Source organism: Anas acuta, chromosome 3 (genome assembly GCF_963932015.1).
Source record: "Anas acuta chromosome 3, bAnaAcu1.1, whole genome shotgun sequence".
Lineage (NCBI taxonomy): Eukaryota > Metazoa > Chordata > Aves > Anseriformes > Anatidae > Anas > Anas acuta.
In genome coordinates, this window is record NC_088981.1 from 105159276 (window position 1) to 105175351 (window position 16076).

Genomic DNA, 16076 nt, shown 5'->3' on the forward strand with positions numbered 1-16076 from the left:
ATGCAGATTTTGGGTTAGTACCATATTGGCCATAAATATAAATTTGAGTGAAGCTGTCCTAAATCTTACTCTACTGCTTTCTTATCCTACTGGAAGCTTCAGCTGTGAAACTATACTGACTTGCACCCTTGAAGATGTTGTATCATGGATGTTGACCCATATGTCACCATTCCTGTGTGCAGACAAGGAATACACTCAGTGAAAGCTTGAAGAGGAAAATTCCTTCTTTCAAAATGATGATATGAAAACAAACAAACAACTTGAATGGATTTGAGTTAATGAAATCTCTGATAAAGAGGTAAAGTCTTTACAGATCCTTGAAACTAGTCTGCCTCCCTATGTGTATGTGAGAACAAGAAACAGAGAGATGGTAATGAACCACAGAGAAAGCAGGTGGGAATCCAGTTTCTCCCTTTATTTTGTTACCTGAGCTAAATGGTTTCATAGTTGCTTGGGTATTTCTGCATGATGATGCAACCTATTGTATACCCTTAAGTCACTTTGTGCCTTCTGTATGATTCTATTTTCATAGTACTGGATTCATACGTACTGGATTTTTTTTCTTTATATCATTGAAAGTAACTTTTCTCTAGAGATGAAAATGTACAATTTAATTGATAATTTAATTGCCATGCTTTAAGAATAAGAAACAAAGAGATAAAGTATTATTAAGATCAAATCTTATCAGGAGATCAAATCTTAAAAGCTTTAAACTTACATTAAATTTCTAAGATAAATATTGACTGACTGTATTACTAAAGTTTTTTGTTTGGTGTTTGGTTTTGGGTTGGTTTGGTTTTTAGCACAAACAGCTCACAAACTTCTTGGTACAAATCTTCAGGTATTTTATGAACTGCTGAATTCAATAGCTTAGAGTCGAGTCTGCAAATTACAAGTTCATGCCATCCAGAGGGGACCAAATAATATATCACCAAAGTGGGAGTCAGGTTGATATGCTTGTGTAATTTAGGATGGAACCACATAGCAATGAGAGGAGTTAAAACACACAGACTGTAACAATAAAGGGTAAATCAAGATTTAAAAAGTCACATGCCCATTTAGATCAAAACTGACCCCCAGATCAACAAACTGAATATAATGAAAATCAGGTTGGATTTGGAGACAGGGACAGGCAATATGAAGGACTGGGAGGTAAAGCAGAAACTCATGTAATTCATAGATTCACTACAAACCAGTTTACTAAAATGTACTTGACATTTAAAAATCCTATGGTGAAGTTTCTATTAAGAAAAGCTGTCATTTTTATAATCAACAGAATTATGTTAAAATCTATTATACCTCCATTTTTTCAAATGAAGGAATTAACACTATCTAAATCTAGGAAAAAATCTACAAAGGATATTTTTTACTCATTTTTGTTGGTGGTGATTGCACCTATGAGATTCATTCACCAGATGAAAGGTGTCTACAGGGTAAATCTCTGTCTCATAGAATCATAGAATAGTCCAGGTTGGAAGAGAACTTAAAGACCATCTAGTTCCAAACCCCCTGCCATCGGCAGGGACACCTCCCACTACATCAGATTGCTCAAAGCCTCATCCAACCCAGCCTTGAAGACTTCCAGGGATTGGGCATCCACAGCTTCTCTGGACAACATGTTCGAGTGCCTCACCACCTCCCGAGTGAAGAATTTCCTCTTTAAGCTAAACCCATCCTCTTTGCATTTAAAGCTATTACCTCTTGTCCTATCACTACAGATCTAAGTTTGCCTCTTTAAAGTATTTTTCAATTTATTGAAAACAAAGTAATTCTATTATATGATCATTCTAATACTTCCATGCTCATCTTGTGCTGGGGGCCCCAGAGCTGAACATAGTACTCCAGGTGTTGTCTCATGAGAGCAGAGCAGAGAGGAGAATCACCTACCTCTAACAGGATATGGTTGGCTTTCTGGGCTGCAAACACATTACTGAGTCATGCTGAGCTTCTCATTAACCAACACCCTTCTCATCAGGGATGCTCTCAATCCATTCATCACACAGCCTGTGTTTGTGGCTGGAATTGACCAAACCCAGGTGTAGGACCTTGTACTTGACCTTGTTGAATTTCATGAAGTTCGCGCAGGCCCGCCTTTTAAGCCTGTTCAGTCCCTCTGGATGGCATCCCTTCCCTCCAGTGTGTCCATCCCACTACACAGCTTGGTGCCATCGACAAACTTGCTGAGGGTGCACTTGATCCCAATGTCCATGTCACCAGCAAAGATATCAAACAGCATCAGCTCCAATACCAAAACCTGAGGAACACCACTCGTTACTGATCTCTGCTTGGACACTGAGTCATTGACCACAACTCTTTGAGTGCAACCATCCAGCCAATTTCTAAACCAGAGTAATCCATCTGCCAAATCCATGTCTCTCCAATTTAGAGACAAGAATATCATGAGGGACAGTGTCAAATACTTTGCACAAATCCAGGTAGAGCATATCAGTTGCTCTTCCCCTATCCACCAATGCTGTAACCCCGTTGTAGAAGGCCACCAGAATTTTCAGGTACTATTGGTCCTTAGTGAAGCCAAGCTGACTGTCAATCACCTCGTTATTTTCCACGTGCCTTAGCAGAGTTTTCAAGAGAATCTGTTCCATGATCCTGCCAGACACAAAGGTGAGACTGACTGGCCTGTAGTTCCCAGGTCTACCTTTTTTCACCTTTTTTTAAATGGGGGTTATATTTCCCCTCTTCCAGTCAGTGGGAGCTTCACCAGACTGCCACAACTGCCCATGAGGGGGTGATGCCCCTACCTCATCTCTTCCTAAAGAGCCTGTATCCTTCTATGCCAACTCTCCAGTCATGGGAGCTATCCCACCACAGGTCTATAGTGCTAATGAGGTCTCAGCCTTGTGGGTGTGCAAACATCTCTAACTCCTCTTTTTTATTCCGCATGCTACATGCATCAGCATAGAGACATTTAAGTTGGGCACGTGATGAAGCTGATTTACTGGCTGGAGGGGCTGGAATTCCTTTGTGCTGTTCTTCAGGTTCTCTCCTGCTGACCTGTGACCCTTCTCCAGGCTCATCTTCAGTTCAGATCCTCAAAAGACGTTTAGATATAGAGCTTAGGGATATGGTTTAGTGGGGACTGTTAGCGTTAGGTCAGAGGTTGGACTCGATGATCTTGAGGTCTCTTCCAACCTAGAAATTCTGTGATTCTGTGATTCTGTGATCTATCACTGACACTGGCATCAAACTGGGAGGAGTGGGATGGATTAAGGTTCCTCTCCCATGGCAATTTTAGTTTAAACTTAATGTAAAGCCCTCTTCATCAAATTGGCAAGCATATGGCCAAAGATGATCTTCCCCTTCTCTGATGGATGGACCCCATCAGCTGCCAGTAGACCAGGTTTCTCAGAGTCCCATGGTCTAAGTAGCCCCTCATGGTCTAAGGATCCTTGATCCAAAGTACTGATTAGGCATTTGAGTTTAAATAATAATAATAAAAAAATTAGTTTAAACATCAAACAAAAAGATAGGTGGGGAATGGAATTAACTCCATGGCAATATGAGGATCTGAACTGAATGGTTCAAAACTGATTTTTAAATAGGGAAAAATAGCCAGAATATTATATTCCCAGAAGGAAAAACACCTAAGCATCTGGTGACTGCTTCACATGCTTATACTAATTAAGCACCTCCACAATGAGGTAACTGAGTAGCCAGGAAATTTTGAAGATTGTTGTCAGCAGCCTCATGAAAAAGCCAGTCTATAAAGATTGATTTTATATCAAACTTCCATACCATAATGAAAAGTTTATATCCAGTATTGATAATGGAGTGTGAGACATCTTCATTTCTTTATTCCAGCAAGTGAATCACTTTGTTTCTCTCACTCCATGCCATATGTAAGGAGCCAAATTATAGCCAAAGGTTCTAGTTAAGTGAAACATTGTCTTAATCTTACTGGTACTCTATCATAATACATTTGTTAATAGGAAACTGGCATTTATCTCTGTGAGTGATAATTGATATATTGATCATTTAAGACTTCACCTTACCGCAAGCCATCACACCAAAATCTGTTCATTTGGAAATAACATGTCATACCATGTTACACAGTGTATTCATCCAGTCTTGGCAAGTGAGCAGGTGAAAAGATAAATTATTGACAGCATCGTAGAATTAGTTTGGTTTTCTCAGATAAAACAAAGGGAAAAATCCACATCTGTGTTCTTAACATACATATTTGCTCTCATACATCAAATGTATTTCTATTAACTGATGAGATTAGATGTAGACTGCTTTTAATCTGAAAGAGAAATCTTAGTGGTAAATATGATTCCAATGTGAGTAAAATTAAACACCACTACCTTTATTATCACTGCACATTTTACCTGATTTGGAGGGAATGGGAGGAGTGGGGAGAGCAAGTATTTGTCAAATTTACCAATAGTGGTGAAGAATTATTACGTAATAGGGAAAAAATATGTACGATATGTCCAGTGCCAAAGATGGTAAAAGATTTTATGCAAGAAAAATATGAAACCTGGTGTTTTCTTACTTATTTGATGGCCTTACCTGAAAATGATCATTTATGGTTTGTATCTTATATACTTGTGTGACATTATAGTCCTTCAATGCATTAGAAGTATACAGAGCATAATGTCTGAAACTTTTTGAAAATGTAATACGATTTTACATTTGAGATAATATTAAGCAATATTAAGCAAAAAACTTTTCTAAATTAAAGGGAAAAGTATGGCTTGGGTCAAATACTACACACTCAGGGTATAGTATGTAAATAACGTTATTTTAAAAACTTTTTTTGTCTTTGTTGAAACAATCTGATATAAGTCAGACCACAGAACAGGTTACTCTAACTCATACCAGGTTTCTTTCCTGTGGGAGCAAATTATAGGTATGGGGTTCAGTTAAATAAGAATAAACAATGTTTTCCACTAGACATTGACCAGTTCTCGTACAGCTCCCCACAGAAAATGACAAGAAAGGTTTGAGTGTCATCTACTTCTTCATGCATATCATATAAATCATAAATCTGGACCTTTCTATGTGCACTATAACTAACCATCTCCAGTGTTATCCTTGCATTCACCAGGTCTGGATTTCATTCATATGTTCTTGGAAATAGAGCAATATGTGAAAATAAGTTGTTCCAACTCTGTCATCAGCTGCTGGAAACTAAGCAGCAAATAAAGTTACCAAGCTAGCCTGTGTAATAATAACTCCTCATAAACATCAACAGAATGACATTCATACCTGGTCCTTTTCTTGCAGTCATATACTATACAACGGATCTGGCGTAATGGAATCATAGAATATATTTGTTTTTTCCTTCATGGAGATATACCTACATCATTATTCCTACTGTCTGTCAGTTTTGATGTCACTTCAGAAAATATTTGAAAACAGAGAAACACAGCCCAAGTAAACAGCTGTAGATACACAGGCTTAGTTACCAAATGCCCCTTTCATTCCCTTAACAGCTGTTCCTACAACCTACTCATTTCACTACGGTGACTTAATAGCTTCCTTTCCAGGTGCAGCAGTAACAATGACAAATTTGGCAAGCCAAATTTCCCACAATTAACAAACGTGTCTCACCACCTCTGGCTATGGCTCAGGCCACTGAAGACTCCACCAGTGTACAATAAACAAGCAGAAATAAATGTGCCATTCTGGACCAATGCCTCCCACTTCTCAAATTTGGCTTTTACTGCAATATCTTGAAGACCAAATAGCAACATTTTATACCACATCTGAAATACATTTTATTTCAGCTGATATTAATTTGCTTTAACATTGAGTAGGTGGTGTACCTTGAAGAAAGTACAAAACCAAAGAATAAATAGTTCAATAAATATTTACCAGTACTTTTTTACCAGTACTAAATAAAACCAGTACTTTTTCTGTATAAATTCTTCTAATCAGTCTCTGATTTGTAAGACAAGACCAAAAAAATTTTAAATGCACTTTGTCAGGTCTTAGAGAACCGAGAGATACCTCTGACAAGAATGCAAGAATGCAGAGAATGATGGCCCTATACTATTCCTACAAACCACATGAAAGTGCATTATAGGCACTTTTTTTTTTTCTCACTACAAGCTTATTTCAGGTCACCTTATGCAATAACTTTCTGGCCTGATAGGGTGTCACACTGCTTTTCATACTTGGACAACTTCACTGACTTCAGGGAGTTCATTCTGATTTACACCCGTGTAATGGAGCACAAGATCAGGCAGCTGTTCTTTCCCAGGAGACAAGAATTAACATTCCAATTTCAGGGAAAATCTATTGCAGGCCAAGTAAAGACCTTGCAATGTCTTGATGTTAATGTGCTGTATCCCCTCCATGCTAATCATACCAGAACAGAGTTTCAGATGATGGAAATAGTTGTAGCTTCAAAATTTCACCTGAGTTATACCATTCTCACTAGCTGAAGATCCAGCCAGTCACTGTAGTATACTGTAGTACTACACAGTACTGTACAGTACACAGCACAACAGAAGGTGTCTAATCAATTTTTTACATAACTAAATGGGGAAAAATATATTAATGGAACATTATGGTGGTGGTGTCATGTACACAATAGACAACACACTTAAAATTATAGCCCCCCCCCCCCAAGCAATGTTAATTCAGCTGCTATTAAAGCATTAAAAATAATATAATGTGCTGCAAAACAGAATACAGCATATATGCCAGGGGACTGAGATATCATCACAGAGGGAACTGTAACTTTTAATTTGCTGATTCTGGTGAGCATAAAATCTAACCCTTGGCATTATTTTCCATGTCTTACTGTTTTATCATTTCACCTCTTTAGTTTTGCTGCAGTTAATTATTTGTAATTTAGGATGGAAAACATTATCTGTTGATCCCATACACTTTATCTCCAGCTCTTGAGAGAGAAATTTCTTTGATGTAAAAATAAGTTACACAATATGAACATGAACAAATTTGCAAATCAACAACACCAAACACTAGAATACAGTTCTGAGCAGAAAAGCTAAAGTTATATGGCCCTCCTCAAGTCAAGATCCTACCAGTAAAAAAAATTAATTCTTAGAGGCCAATGATATGATTTTTTTTTTTTCTAAATTGTCATTAGTGACAATTCAAGGTCCAGAAAATTCACTGCCAAAATCAAAGTAATTTAAATTTAACCTTTACAGATTTCAGAAAATATTCATAGTAGACATTAGATTCTATTACTAGTATGTAATAGAATCACACTTCTATACTATTTCATCTAAGTCCCATTTGCACTGAAGATTGTACGAAAATATTTATGACTTAAAATGGTACGTAGTTATGTGGCTACCATTTATGTTGAAGAAAATTTCAATAAAATGTGTTTTTATTGTGGAAAGAAAAACATGGAAACTTATATGGAACATCGTGTGGTTTGCATGCACAAAAAACTCTCAGAGAATCAGCACTCCTTATATCTTTTATCCAAAGCAGCCTTAAGCAAAGATAAACAACCTTTTATAAGTTAAAAAAGAATTGATTCAGTTCAGTGAAGTGATGGATGATATAGGGCTACAAGGTAACTAATTATTAACTGTAACATTAAACAAGTAGTTAACAAAGATTAATCTTCAAGTCAGTTTACAACAAGCACAGATAACTCATTAGATGATTATTTTTTTTCTTTGTGCCAGAATAATAGGAATGATGCACAACTCTCATTAATGAGGATGTTATTTCCTCTCTGCGTGAAGACTTTTGAAATTTTTTTGTTTGAACATCATGTTTGATATGCACAGAAAAGGCTATGAAGCAGATGGATCTTAATTGGACAAGCAACTAGAATTTAGAGTTAAACATGAATTACTAATTAGTTTTCTTTTTTAAGATTAACCTTTTCTATATTGCTCTGCAGGACTGTAATTTCCTATTAAAATCATGATTTTGTCATGTTGATAAGATATTGACTCAATGTTTATTCAATAAAATTTGTTTTAAAATATTAAATATGGAAATCCATGTAATATAGACCCTTTCAAAGTTCTGCTGAAACATATGCTTGGCACGTGGAACAAAATATAGCTTTGAAAAATTATTGTCTTCTGAAATGTTGTATTTGTTTTGAACCATAAAATGGTTTTAAAATATCACTCAAATACTATGTTTACAAAACTTTATTTTCCCAGAGGTTTTCCTTTACTCATTTAATCTAGATATGGAAATTCGTCTTTAAAAAAAAATAAATTAAGAATCTTTCTTTCAAGAGAAATAATCACAACAGTATGATTCCATTAACAGGAAGGATAGATTGCTTTTTTTTCCTGTCTCAAAATGCAAATATAAATACATGACAATAGGTTGTGTCTATGAACATCAAGAAATAACTCCACATCACAGCAACATCTTTCAGTAGTACTCTTCTGTCAAGAGAAGGCATTACAATAAATTTATCCAGTTTTAGATCCTTATTCAGAGTATTTTGCTGTTTTTCTTCTTTGTACATTTTCAAATGAACAGAAGAATCAATGACTCTCATTTTATTCTAAAGACAATTTGTCATGTCTGAATAATAAAAGTTTAGGAAACAGTTCCTATCAGTCCATTCTTTAATTAATTTTAAGTTAAAATAAAACTATAGAAAAATATTCTCTACAGATTTATGACCTAGCCAATTCAGTTTTTCTCTTAGGTATATGGCCCCTCTCCAGATATGCTTCAAATTTATTCTCAGAAGCCACCTTTCATTTAAGATTATCTTGAATTTAGTCTTAACCTTGAGGTCAAGCTGAAAAACACATCAACTGAGAAAAATAAGCATGAATGAGTGATGTGCGTTTCAGTAAATTTGTTGTGTGCTCATCAGGTAGCTAAAATCTAGCAGGTTGAATCTGAAGTCATTCTTTCTACTTCTGAGTCTTCAGTGAGTGATCTAGAAAACTAGAATATTATTATATATCTGAAATGAAAATAAAATCACTCGTTTTCTGAGGTAAATCTGTATCCACAACTTTAACTTCACTTTTCAAAGAACACAGAACATTAAATGGTGTCATTATGTAGATGCAATATCCTTTACCCAACGGAGTGTGACCACTAATATCCTACAGAGTTTCAATCTTATGAGTCAAGAAAGAATTATTTGGGCTTGTCTCAGAGTATTCAAGTAACTATCAACCATCTGTAAGATGTATAAAAGCATATGCATTTTCTTACAAGAAAAAACAAAGGTCTCTAGTTTAGTGTTCTCTGGCCAATAGACAAGGCCAATGGAAAGGAACCAAATTCTAGATATTTTTCCCATCCATCACAAGGATAGATGCTCCATCCCTGGAGGTGTTCAAAACCAGGTTGGAAGAGGCCATGGGCAACCTGATACAGGTGACATCCCTGTCTATGGCATGGGGGCTGGAAATAGATCATCTATAAGGTCCCTTCCAACCCAAGCCATTCTATGATTCTAGCAGGTGAACTTCCCAAACCTGATTTCAAATTTTAACATGATGTTCTTTGTTTTTATTCTATGTCTACCTAACTTAGTTTTACTATCCAAAATATCCTGTGGCAAACCTCTCATTTTGACCACATACCGTGCAAAACAATTACTATTACTTGTTGTTTTGAATAAGGTGAGAACTATTGTTCCTTGTTCACATTTTCCACAATCCTCACAATTCTACAGACTTCTGCTGTACTTCCCTCCCTCATCAGTCTTCTTTTTTCTTGCAGGGGATCCTTCATAAAGAAAAAACATACCATGCCTTTGATCAGCTTGTTAACCTTCTCTCTTTCCATTTTTAATTTTTTACATGGAGGACTCAGGAAGCACATATCATTCAGGAATGTTCACCATTGGTTTACACAGTTATTTTAATTATATTTTGGCTTTCAACTTTGGTTTTTGTCTTAATAATTTATAATATTTTTGTGGTACTGAGCACTAAGCTTATGTTTTACTGTTACAAATCTAGAATCCCATTCATGTATCACAGTAGTGGATGGCCAGTTCAATGTATATCTCTGTTTCTTGTTTCCTTTTTTGCCTCACTTTCTAACCAATTTATCTGCCACTTTGTCTCTCAGTCACTTAGCATCTTGAGGTCCTTCTGCAGTTCTTCACAGTCAGTTATACATTGTCTTTGCTTGCTTCAAGAGAAACCCAGTAGAATGACCTGAAGTATAGCTAGCTCAGTTTCAAGTAATAAGAAGAAAGAAGTGATAGAAAGGATTTTCTTGGAAGTTTCTGACTGCTGGAATTTACTTCAGCAACTCATAGAACCAATCATTCAAGTTCTGTTTTCATTATTTATTTTTAATGTAAAAAGAGGAATAAGTGTTTTGTTTTTCCTTCAGCCCCTTGCACTTTAGGTGGGTCAGAGGGTATGGGCTAATGTGTTTCCAAGTTGAGAAAGGTAAGCATGTCTTTTTGAGGTAACAGCTAGTAGGGTCTTTTAGAGTAAAGCAAGCTATACAGTAATAGATGTCTTTACTGCATGCAGCTTTTCTTCAGGTGACTAATTTTTAGAGCATGCTTATGGATAGGAAGATGATGTTACTTTGTATGTTTGCTTTGTGATTCTAGGTCTCTTATGATTTTTGCAGAATTATGGTGCTTATTGTGAATGTGACTTTATGCCTTCACCTGTATGTCAAGTGTTATCAAAGTTACATCCTTGATGTTAAAGCTATGGAGCAGGGTTTAGGGGAAATGTATCATCCAAGTTTTCTGTGCCAGTGAGTATCTGAAAACAGTAGAAGTAGGCACATAAGGTGTAGTCTCTTTCAGGGTTAGGGACAGTTTCTTATATTTCTGGAGCTTTCTTTTCTGCTGTTTTGCTGGCAGTAGACTCTTTAGACCTTGTAGCCTGCTAGATTTTAAGTGCTTAGAATTCCTTTAATAGAGGGGTATTTAGCAGAGGTTGCTGGCTAACTTGTTGTCAGGATGTGGTGAGGTACACTTCTGTTTTTAGGTTATATTTTAATCTCTACATATATCAAGACATTTGTGTAACTCTCCAGAGGATTCACAAAGAGCTTCAGTATGCACCAGAAGGGGCTTCACCACAAAGGTGCAGTATTGCCAAGAGAGTGAGCAGGGTCACCTTTTTCATCTGTTAAGGATAAGTCTGTGACTACCCCTGCTGGAGCTGCTGTGCATTCATGTCCTGTTGTCATTTGTGGACCTGAGGGTTTTTTTCCATCTCTGGTCTCTGTGCTTGAGTCCTCTGCCAGGAGCTGTACTGTTTGTGTGTCCATTACGGATATGACCTCTTTTCGTTTCTTGTAGAAAGAAAATTAAAAAATATATATATTTTACCCCAAGTGCCACTACAGAGAAGAGTGGTTGGAAAGCTGCCTGGCAGAGAAGGACCTGGGAGTATTGGTTGATAGTTGGCTGAATATGAGCCAACAGTGTGCTCAGGTGGACAAGAAGGCCAACAGCATCCTGGCTTGCATAAGAATGTGTGGTCAGCAGAGCTAGGGAAGTGATTGTCCCCCTGTACTTGGCTCTGGTGAGGCCACAGCATGAGTACTGTGTTCAGTTTTGGGCCCCCACTGCAAGAAGGACATCGAGGTGCTCAAGCGAGTCCAGAGAAGGGCAACAAAGCTGGTGAGGGGTCTAGAGAACAAGTCCTGTGAGGAGCGGCTGAGGGAGCTGGGTTTGTTCAGGCTGGAAAAGAGGATACTCTGGGGTGATTTCATCTCTCTCTACAGGTACCTCAAAGGAGTCTGTAGTGAGGTGGGGGTTGGTCTGTTCTCCCACGTGCCTGGTGACAGGACAAGGGGGAATGGGCTTAAGTTGTGCCAGGGGAGTTTTAGGTTGGATCTTAGGAAGAACATCTTTACTGAAAGGGTTGTTAGGCATTGGAACGGGCTGCCCATGGAAGTGGTGGAGTCACCATCCCTGGAGGTCTTTAAAAGACATTTAGATGTAGAGCTTAGCAATATGGAGCAATAGTGGATGACTGTTAGTGTTAGGTCAGAGGTTGGACTCGATGATCTTGAGGTCTCTTCCAGCCTAGAAATTCTGTGTGATTCTCTGTAATTCTGTGTGTGATTCTGTGTGTGAACAACTTGGAAATCAGAATAATGACCTGTTCTCACCTGCTCTTATAAATTTATGAATCTATTGAACATTGTAGATCCCAAGAAAATGACGGAAGTGCCTTCCCTTCACAGTAGAGGCAAGATATTCCCAGAATTTGCTTCCTATCTTATAAACAGTTATCTATGGGAAGACTGCATTTCTTTTCTCATGACAGCTTTACTAAGATTTTGGTAATGGTGATGCCTCTGTCGTGGCTCCGCTCGAGTGGGCAGCCGAGCTCCACCACAGCTGCTCTCTCACTCCCCCTCCTCAAAGAGGAATGGGGAGAAAATATGTGAAAAGGGCTCAAGGATTGAGATAAGGACAAGAAAATCACGCAATAATTAGTGTAACGGGCAAAACAGACTCAGCATAAGAAGACAGATAGTAAGATTTATTGCTCATTACTAACAAGCTAGAGAAGTGAGAAACAAAGGAAAGAAACCAAAAGCACCTCCCCCCCCATCCACCCTCTTCCACCTCCTCCCCCCGAGCAGCGCAGGATAACGGGGGAATGGGGGTTATTGTCAGTCTACAGCACTTCTTCTCTGCCGCTCCTTCTCGGTCACTCTCGTCCCCTGTGCTGTGGGGTCCCACCCACGGGATGCAGTCCTTGATGAATTGATGCGGCGTGGGCTTCTCACAGGCAGCAGCTCTTCCAGAACTGCTCCAGATATGGGTCTGTACCACGGGGTCCATCCCTCAGGAGAAAACTGCTCCAACCTGGCTCCCCCATGGGCAGCAGCTCCTGCCAGGTCACCTGCTCCTGCATGGTCTCCTTTCCACGGGCTACAGGTCCGGCCCGGAATCTGCTCCGGCAGGGGTCTTCCACAGGCGGCAGCCTCCATCGGTGCAGGGCCACCTGCTCCACTGTGGTCTCCTCCACGGGCTGCAGCGTGGAACCCTGCTCCACCGTGGTACTCCATAGGCTGCAGGGGGACATCCTGCTTCACCATGGTCCTCACCACAGGCCGCAGGGGACTTCTGCTCCGGCGCCTGGAGCACCTGTCCCCCTCCTTCTACACTGACCTTGGCACCTGCAAGGCTGTTTCTCACTCCCTTGACTCTCCCGGCTGCTGTGTGGCGCAGCGTTTTTTCCCTGTCTTACATATGCTCTCACAGAAGCGCAAAACAACATCGCTTATGGGCTCAGATCTGGAAAACAGTGGGGTCCTTCCCAAACATGGGGCGGCTTCTAGATCTTTCTCACAGAAACCACCCCTATGGCCCCCTGCTACCAAAACCTTGCCACGTAAACCCACTACATGCCTCTTATAAACTTCAATGTTAATTTACATATTCCTTATTTATGCACATTCATTCATTCAAATTCAAATTGATTCATAATAGATGACTTCCTTTTACAAAATCTGTATTAATACTTTTCCTTTATCCATGTGCCCCATAATACTGTGATAGCTTTGGCTAATTTATATGACAGCTTTCCCTGTCTACAGTAGTTTGTAGGTAATGTTTTTAGAAATTGCCACCTTCTAAATCTCTGGTGAATTTAAACAAGATTTTACATACAATAGTCATCTAGTTCATAGTTTAGATCCAGTACACCTCTTTTGATCTTTTTAGCTGTTTTCACTTGTTGTATAATTTCTATTACTTATATTTTCATATGATACAAATCTCCAAACTTTTTTTGCATGAAAAACAAAACAAAAACAACAACAAAATACTATCATAGTCTTCTTCCTCTCCTCCTTACTGAACATAGGTGTAAAAATTTTTTTCTACTAGGACTTTATCTTTTCAAAATACAATTTTTATAAATCAATCTCTTTTTTGGATGTAAAGACTCAATGGCTTCCCATGATCCCAATGTGTTTTTAGAAGTATTTTTTATTAGTTTTATGATTTCTCCATGGTTTTCTACAAATGTTTTTTGACTTGCCTTGCTAAGATTTTCATTTCATTTAATCTGTTAATTATTTTGGACTTTCCTTATTCAATACAGCTTCAGTTTCCTGAAATATGCTTTTTAGTTTTAGAAATCTCTCTTGCCTTAGTGTTAGATCATAGCTTTTTTTTTTTTTTTTTTTTTTGGTGTACTGTCGAAGGTTTACCTCACCATTTAACTAGGTTTGATGTATTTCTATCTTCTCTGTTTCCAAGACATATTTCCTTTCATTTGTGTCAATTTTCAATCTGTTGAAAAATACAGATAGGGTATTATCACATAGCAGTCTACATGTGACTTCTGGCCGTGCCTTCTAATTCTTGTTTAACATGCTTTCCCATTTTATGCATCTGTCCTTAAAATTAGGCATTGTCACTGTGGATGGATAACCTCTGTTCTGCTTTCTAGAACATACTCAAATTTTTATGCTCAGTAATTTGACTTTATACATGCTGTATTGTGTCCAGGACAGCTCTTCATCTCCCTCAGTTTTTCCAGCAGAATCTATCTCCTTTCCTGCCCTCTGTGACTAGCACTCACGTTAATCATGAGCAATTATCATGAACTTATGAAAACCAAGTTAATGCCATAACACATTTTTCCCCTCTGTAGCACTGGAGTTTCTATCCCAGAGATGGAAATGATCAGTGATACCTTGAAGTTATCTTTGATCTTGCTGTTGCTCAGATCTTCCCATTAGCTTTCAGAGTTCAGCTTGTGTTTTGTTAGAGTAATTTATCTCTGAACACTTTGAGATGTCTTCTGTGAACCAACATATACTTTCCCTGTGTCATTTGACATACACAGGAATTCCACTTCCATACATGCCAGTTCTGTTCATGGGTGGAAAAGAACTGGATGCTCAGCATTGAGCATGGCATCATGTCAGGGGCTGAGAGGAGACATGAAAATGCATTGAACTATTGTACTTAAAAACTGTGACATTGCTGTGTCTACTGTGCATCTTAAGCATTATCTTGGATTTTTTCCTATATGAAAACTTATTGTCTTCTACTGTGTGTTCAGTCTAAAACAAACTCTTCACAACTTGAGGGAGAAAATTTAATTCATGCTGCAATTAGTTATGCATTTTGTCATATTAAGGCATAGTGTGACTGTCTCAGTTCACATGGCTCTGTAGGAATTTAGTATATCCAGACGGATTACCCTGTAAAGATCCTGATAATGACTGTCATAAGGACAAAATGGAATCATAGAAAAAGTGCACTGGAAATGCTGTCACACAACTTTTAAATATGGTATAGAAATAAGTATACTGACTACCTAAGGTTAGTCCTAATTTGTCTTTAAGGAGGATACAATGCTACGAATCATTTCTGAGACTAGGCCAGTTTTCAGAAAGGATGAGTTTCAGGAAATGCAAACAAGTTTCTGCAAAGTAATTTCCATTCCAATCCCTATGTCAGTCAAGCTCATCACAGATGAAATGAGACTATGATTTTGCTTTTTGACTATTTGAAGATCAGATTCCCCTACAATTTCCAGTTTTCCACTCATATTTTGCTTGTGATTGTTTATGGTTCTGGTTTGTTTCTTTGTTTTCTGCCATTTTTCCTAGAACTAGTTTTTTTGTTGTTGTTGTTTGTTTGTTTGTTGTTTTTTTGTTTTGGTTTGGTTTGGTTTTTTTGTTTGTTTGTTTGTTTGTTTGTTTGTTTGTTTGTTTTGTTTCGTTTTGTTTTGTTTTTCTGAAGGATGCTTTAGGAATCATTTGAGTTCTGCTTTATTATCTTTTATGCAGGGTCTTCCATGTTTCCATGACTTTTTAATGATAGCTGTAGGAAGTCTCCATGTACTAGCATTTTAAGTAGGATTTGCCAAAAACTTGCACTTTCTTCTATTATGTTTTTGAAAAACATTATCTTGAATTGAGACAAAAACAAAGAGTTTAAATTTTTCACTGAAAGACAAATATAGGAAAATACAATTGGGGAATTAAATGTTTTCTGTTCTTCTTCAGCCTGTTCCACACTGTTGACAGTTGTCTCAAAAGCTGTCCAGTCCCTCAGGCAATTAACTATCTGGAAAATCAGGCTTTATGAGGGATCAAATACCTGCAGAGTTAGTCCTCTTGCTGTGGTTTTACTAAAAGTGACAGTATCTGGGAGCTGAACAACTGTG

At 37.9% G+C, this 16076-nt stretch overlaps 1 long non-coding RNA gene across 4 annotated transcripts in view; it reads left to right on the forward strand.

Moving 5' to 3' along the window:
• The window catches only part of LOC137854778 (uncharacterized), a 92714-nt gene that overhangs the window by 22501 nt on the left and 54137 nt on the right, over positions 1–16076 (forward strand). For 2 of the 4 annotated variants that reach the window (XR_011095393.1, XR_011095390.1), the window contains one exon: positions 97–8367. This is a non-coding gene — a long non-coding RNA (uncharacterized lncRNA). Of the gene's footprint in view, positions 1–96; positions 8368–16076 lie in introns of those variants that run through there. The other 2 variants (XR_011095391.1, XR_011095392.1) reach the window with 1 other exon arrangement.